Source organism: Quercus robur, chromosome 12 (genome assembly GCF_932294415.1).
Source record: "Quercus robur chromosome 12, dhQueRobu3.1, whole genome shotgun sequence".
NCBI classification, from domain to species: domain Eukaryota; kingdom Viridiplantae; phylum Streptophyta; class Magnoliopsida; order Fagales; family Fagaceae; genus Quercus; species Quercus robur.
The window spans coordinates 22,447,445-22,454,510 of NC_065545.1; the positions used below are offsets into that span (position 1 = coordinate 22,447,445).

The window sequence follows — 7,066 nt, forward strand, 5'->3', positions numbered from 1 at the left end:
AAACGTGTGGATGAAAAAAAAATTAAAGAGATAGGGAAAAATGAAATAAAGAATAAGAAATTAAAATTGAGAAATACTATTGTAACATTTTCATAATATTTTTACAATAAATCTTAAATGATGGGTTGTTACTAGTTAATATTGGTGAGAAAAATTAATTTAAGTGGTGTGTTAAAATTAAAATCTCTTATATATTTACTCAAAAGTTGATTTTTGAGTAAGTATATGAAGTAGTTGATTTAAGTATGATATAAACTCCCTTATATATATATATATATATATTATTCTTTTTGGTAATTTGTCTCTCAAACTGCCACTTTTATAAGTGCTAGCCAAACACTCAATTTTTTTTAAAAAGCACTTTTTAACAGTTTTTACCAAACATTCAGTTTTTACCAAAAACCCAGTTTCATACTGCACTTTTTAAAACCCCCACTAATGCTATAATTACAATATGTAACTTTTTGAGCCGAATAACCCAATAACGCTATGTCTTGGTGTATAAGGTATGAAAAAAATTTCCGAGGAAAGAAGAAGTGTAGAGTAGCAACTTGCTAAGCACATTGAGATGCAATCTTTCTTGATTTCATCTTCATGTCTTGTCAAACTATCAATACCTGCATTCAACACTTGCACTTTTTGAAAACAAATATTTTACCAAGTCCATGATAATTCCAAAATCCTGACATGATAAACTTAATACTTCTAAAAAAATATAACAAAAGACCACATATATGGTCTACAACAGTTCCAAAATCTTAACAAATTTTGTACATATAAGTAATATCCCATACCTTTGACCTTGGAGTAACTGCTTCAAAGGTGAGAAACTTTTGATTATCAAAGTTAGGAGGTTCTAGGATGATGTATTCCCCCTTAGTTTTTGCACCTCTCCTCTGTTGCCTGCAATGGCATATAAAAACAAGTATTATTTAGTTTAGGAACAAATTTCATTTTTTGTTTCTTGTGCCCCAAAGGTTTGAATGAAGTGGCTCAATAATTTCCAAATTTTGGACATTGCAATCGAATTTCAACTTTAAAATCTCTGGACAACAGATTATAAAATAGACCAGACCATTACCCAGATCAACCAAATATTTATTTCAATAGAAGGTACCACTATTTAAAGGTGCAATAATACATGTATAATAAAAATTAAATATCCTATGCCTCAAGACAGTCAAATTCTACCATCAGATTGATGTGACAGTGATCCTTCCTGCAAATTCAAAACTCCTTACAATACAAGTTCAGACAACAAAGGAATGTAAATGTGGCATATTGGGTTTTGGCATACAGGTTCAGATAATTTTAAAAAGTGGTTTAAAACTTTAATCAAGAGAAGCAACACAAAATACCCAAAAGTAAGTACTTTGCCCCATACTACAAAAAGTCAGTCCCATAAATACTAGTGAAACATACCTTATAACACAAATCAGTACTTTGCCCCACTTTAGACATCTTCACTAGAAAAAAAGGGCCATAGAATGGATCAATTAGAAGGAAAACATTAAGAAAAGTAGCAGGATCTACCAAAAATCAACCAAGAAAAACAACATAATCAAACTAAAAAACTCATAATGCATATAATTTTTTAACTAAAAAACTGATAATAAGAGTAGGGAGAGAGAGAAGAGTTAATGGATCTGTACAGCGGCATTATAGACAGCATCACACTTAGCCGTATCATTGTTTAACTCCCCCTCTTAACCCAAAAAAAAAGTGTAAGATCAAAAGGCATGCAATATAAAACTTTCATCCAATGCCGTGTACTATAGCAAATTCATCTAGAGCTTACCCGCATCTATGGCATTACAATTGACACAGTAAATGCACCATAAGCTACTAAAATGTCTCTGAAAATTTTATCCATAATGGATATTACATAATGCTATCTATAATCAATAATCAGTTCAAAATGTATTTTAGGAATTGATAAAATTAAGCTGCAAATAAGACACATGCCCTTATGCTTGGTTGAATTGCTTTGAGCACAATGCATGAAGAACAACTTCCTAAATTACTTTACATAGGGCTGTAAACAAGCCGAGTTTTGTCAAGTAGTGCATGTTCATTCTTGGCTCATCAGGAAAAATCAAAAGCTAGAGCTTGTGACAAGCCTAAAAATAGTGTTTGAGCTGGAGCTCATGGGAAAGCCAAAAAGCTTAAGCTTAGCTTGGCTTGGCTGGATTTGATAGGCCAAAAACTTAATTGACCCCTTGTGATTAAAATAATTGATTAATTAGCCAAGTTATTAATTAATCAAATTAACATGCAAACGCGTGGTAGTACAAACAAATCACCAATAAACTAATTATGCAGCGGAAAATAAATAACACGATAATTTGTTTACGAATGGGGAAAACCTAATGGCAAAAATCTCACTGAGTGATTTTCAGGTCACCACTCTCGAAACTCCACTATTATCGTAACAAACGGTTACAAGTAAAAGAATCTCAAGTATCTTACCAACCTACAGTTGAACCCTTACCCCAATACCCAATTGGACTTGTTCTATAGTGACAGTTTCCCCCTTTTGATGCATGGCTCTCAAATACGTGACTAACAAATTGCGTGGATCCCAATACGCGACTTCAATCACCAACTAAGAAGGTTGTTGGCTGCAAAATTTTTCAGGTCATCCACACGATGAAGATCAAGAAGATACTTGGTTACAAAACCCTACAATGCACATACACAGCAACTTCTTTAAGAGAAAGAGATGAACTAGGGTAAGAACTTTGTCTCTGGTCACAATTTGCTTGAACAGAGTTTGCTCAATGCTTGTGCAACTTGTGAATTACTTGACGACCCTTAAAATAATCTTTTTATATGTTTAGGGTTAGGAGAAAAGAAGGCCTAAACACATAATCACAAATTCCAAGAAATTATATCAGAATTCTGAATTTCTTAAATCTCGACAGATAAGCTGTCGAACAGATGTTGAGCCACGGGCTGAACAGCTTCCTTAAACCTTGATAGATGCAGCTATCGAGACAGCTGTCGAGATTTAATGAATTTGCACTTCTCAGCTTGTTTCCTGGACAGACTTGATGACTTCAACATTTGATCTTGAAACCTTATTTCTTGAAGTATTTGAACACATCCTAGAACTACCCAATTACAAGTAAAGTGCGTTTTGTTAAAGGATTAGCCAATTACATAAAATGATGACATATGTTCTTAACGTGTGAACCACATATGTCCTAATAGGATTAATTAGTCAAGCGACGCTTCCTAAATTACTTCACATAGGGCTGTAAACGAGTCGAGCTTTGTCGAGTAGTGCATGTTTAAACTTGGCTTGTTAGGAAAAATCAAAAGCTAGAGCTTGTGACAAGCCTAAAAATAGTGTTTGAGCTTGAGCTCATGGGAAAGCCAAAAAGCTTGAGCTTGGCTTGATTAGTCAAGTCAAACTCAAACTTAATATCAAGCTCAAACTCGAGCTTAGGTTAAGTTTTTGAGCTTAAGATCTAAAAAAATTACATTATTAAATGCTTAAATCTCTAAAACTAGGAAAAAAGAAAAAGAAAATAGTATACTCATTTTATCATGTATCTAGTCTTACTTATGATTAGCTATTATTCAAATCAATAATTTATATAATTAAATTCATTTATTCATCATTCTTTGTCTACAGCTTCAGCAATTGTTCAAAATTCAAATTTTATATTCACGTTAGATGATGAAGGACTAGAAAAATACCTGTTTGTAATTATTATGAATGAGAAAATACTAACATGTTTCATAACTTTACTTTAGATCATTGATAATGAAGGATCATATGTGGCCTACTTATTTATTTATTTTCAAATGTAACTATAGTCTAAAATGATTCTTGATTAGTTTAAAGGGAAGGAAAAAATTACGGTAATATAGGTAGTGGTATCATGTTGGCCATATCATTGTTAAGATATTTGTAATAAGTATATTTGGATAACATATATAAACTTATAAATGAGTCTATGCTTGAATTGTTATATATCAAGCTTAATAGCTCATGAGCTTGCTCATGAACAATTTTTTTTGCTTGGGCTTGACTAGTTTATTAAACGAGCTTAAAACTAAGACTCAAGCTTGGCTTATTTATAAACAAACAAAAATGAACAAACTTTTTATCGAGCTGAGCCTGAGTTGTTCATGATCGGCTTGGTTCATTTACAGCCCTAAGTCTACACACATTCAACTTATCCTAACCACCTTGCATGACAAAGTCATGGTCCTTGATGAGTTAGAAGGAAATGTAATATAAGGCTACCATAAAAACTCTAGATGGTGATTCATATGATAACTTTTGTTCAGCATAGGCCTCTGCTTGAGCTCTGCTCCTCTTGATTGATATCCCTAAACTCTTCCTAGAACTCCTCTAAACTTCCAAATTGCATTAAATTAGAAATCATACATTCAAGAAATGTTCATAATCAATTACTATAACATACTCTTAAGGAATCAAATGACTAAGAAGCATGCAACAAGTTATTGTAGTGAAAAATAAGCATATGAATTGCATTTTCACAGAACCAATAATATATTAGTCATTGCATAGAGAAACAAACATATATTCCTATTCACTCCAATTCCAAGAACCACCAATTGCAGGTGAAATTAACCAAGAGGCTCCTTGTTGTAACATACTAATTATCAAATTAGCCAAACAAAAACATAGATTTTTCAAAATCAGCATCAAACTCTCATATCAAAACCACAAAATTTGCATCAATACTAACTCATAAAATACATTGAGAGGCATCAATTTTAAAGAATTCAGAACCTTAGATACCACAATACACAAAAAATAAATCAAAACAGTACAACATTCACTTTTTTTTTCTTAGGAAACAAACAGAGTTAAAGAGAGAGGACCTGTAAACAAACAGAGTTAGGATCTGTCATGTTAATAATACTTACATCTCTTTCAGTTTTGAAAGTTTTCCAAACATATCACTTAACTAGTTATTCAGCGGACTGTTACCAAGATTTCTGCACCCATCAACAAAAAGAAAAAAAGAAAAAAAGAAAAAAAGAAAAGAAACAGAGTTGCTAAAAAACTAGAATAGTGAACATTATATCACTCATACTAGAATAATGAAGAAACATATTATTATTACACTTCTGCAGCAGACTATACCTCATAAATGCTCTCTTTGAAAGAAATACATACTCCAAAAACGAGTCGATGCTTGAATCTTTGTGAGGTCTTCTATGGTAGCCTTCCCAGGTTTTTTGATTGGTATCCTTGCACCCATCTTATTAAAGAAATCAGCAATTTCCTTTGGTAAGTGGCCTGAAAAGACTTACCATTTAAGAGAGACATTTTTACGAAGATGAAAACCAAAGATTGCAATCCATAATCAGAAATTTGAAATCCACAAATATGATCAGACCTTGCCAAGAAGTTTCAGACTCATTGCAATGCTTTGCAAGTAAGATTCAAACATAAAGCTACACAAGTTTTTGCATTCTACTGAAACTACAAGATTCACAACAAGAACACATTTATTCCAATATCCAATGGACAATAGAATGCTACAATCAAAGATCGATTATTCAATAACAAACTATTCAGAGTTTTAATTCTCGTATTATATTTGTTCCTCTTTAATTTTCCTTTAATTTTCTAGGGTAAAATTGTTGCTCTTTCTGAAATCAAAGGCATATAGACATTAACCACCAAGCTTCAACATAAGCATGAAATTTTCATTCATTTTCTCAGTAAACAAACAGAGAAAAAGAGAAAAGTTACCTTGAGCAAAGTGAGTTCCCCCAAATTCATTGGCTCCACAGTGTAATTAACAAATGTAGAATTCACACAAAATTTTCTCAAATGTAATTAACAAATCTATTGAATTCACACAAAATTTTCTCAATTAAACTAGTAAATTAATAAATTAATAAACTAACAGAGAGTTAAATAGATCAGAGAGATCTATAATCTGATGAAGAAGTGGCGGAGCTGAGATTGCTGACATTGCGCCTCTGCTAGTCGTTGGAGATGAGATCGTCGGTGAGATCATCATCGAAGCTGATCGTCAACCACCGCGCCTCAGTTCTTTGAGTTTTCTCAGATAGAGAAAGAGAGGGGGGAGAGCTAAAAATCAACAAAAATGAGTTTTCTCACTGAACAAAAACTCATTTTTATGCTTTGATTCTGAGCTTTGGCCTTTATTTCGAGGGTGAAATATTTAGGGACAATTATTTTGGGGTTGTGTTGAAGCTACATCAAAACATGTCAAGTTTGTTGTAGAAGAATGATTTCCATTGCTCCCTACCATTTTTGATGTATGCAATTTCGCCTATATAAGACTAGGAGAGATTGAGAAAGCGCACTACCCTTTGACATAGACATCTAGACATTGTTTGTTTTTGACAAAGATACAAAGACAGGTTTCACCCTCTTCTCCATCAACCTTTGATTTCTAGCGTGCATGCTCTTTCAGGTAAAATATATTCTTAGTTCAGTTTATTCTCTTTTGAAAAAAATTATACAAAACAACATTTGACAAATTCCCAAATCAACAATATCCCAATAAGGGGGAAAAATCCAAAAAGGAAAAAAATAATAATAAAAAAGTTAAACAAATTCTTTGTCAATCAAGAATCCTCTTCCAATTAGAAGTACTCCTCATAATGAAAAAATAAGAAGGAAAAAAAAAATCTTTATTCATGCTTTAACATAAATCTACCGTTGAAGGGAAAAAATAAACCTTACTTCTTCGTCGCCACCAGGAGCTGCTTCTAGCATCCACTCAGTGATTGGCCCCGACTCTGTCCACATATCAATCAGCAGTAATGGTGTGCAGCCAACTCGCCAACCTGCCAAAACTGACCCAACCCAACCCAACTCACCCTACTGGGTTGGGTTGGGTTGGATCGGTTTTTAGGGTTTGGTGGGTTGAGTTGGGTTACAATATATATATATATATATATTTTATAACGGGTCGGGTTGGGTTTGGGTCATAAAATTCCAAACCCAACCCGACCCACCCATATATTTAATGTGCGTAGCCAATATAGGGTTAACAGGTTTTACCTCTAATTGGGCTCATAATCTATCTGTATTGTGGGC

At 33.1% G+C, this 7,066-nt stretch overlaps 1 long non-coding RNA gene across 7 annotated transcripts; it reads right to left on the reverse strand.

Annotated features, from left to right (window-relative positions):
• Positions 1-297: 297 nt before the first annotated feature.
• LOC126709456 (uncharacterized) lies at positions 298-6,847 on the reverse strand. 7 transcript variants are annotated; one of them, XR_007649399.1, is made up of 7 exons: positions 5,744-6,673; positions 5,385-5,470; positions 5,129-5,284; positions 4,909-4,980; positions 1,423-1,466; positions 795-903; positions 298-617 (listed from the first exon to the last, which is right to left on the reverse strand). It is a non-coding gene; the product is annotated as an uncharacterized LOC126709456 (long non-coding RNA). The 7 variants fall into 7 exon arrangements; XR_007649401.1 differs by lacking the exons at positions 5,385-5,470; positions 5,744-6,673 and adding an exon at positions 6,710-6,847; XR_007649400.1 differs by lacking the exons at positions 5,385-5,470; positions 5,744-6,673 and adding an exon at positions 6,705-6,841.
• Positions 6,848-7,066: the final 219 nt, after the last annotated feature.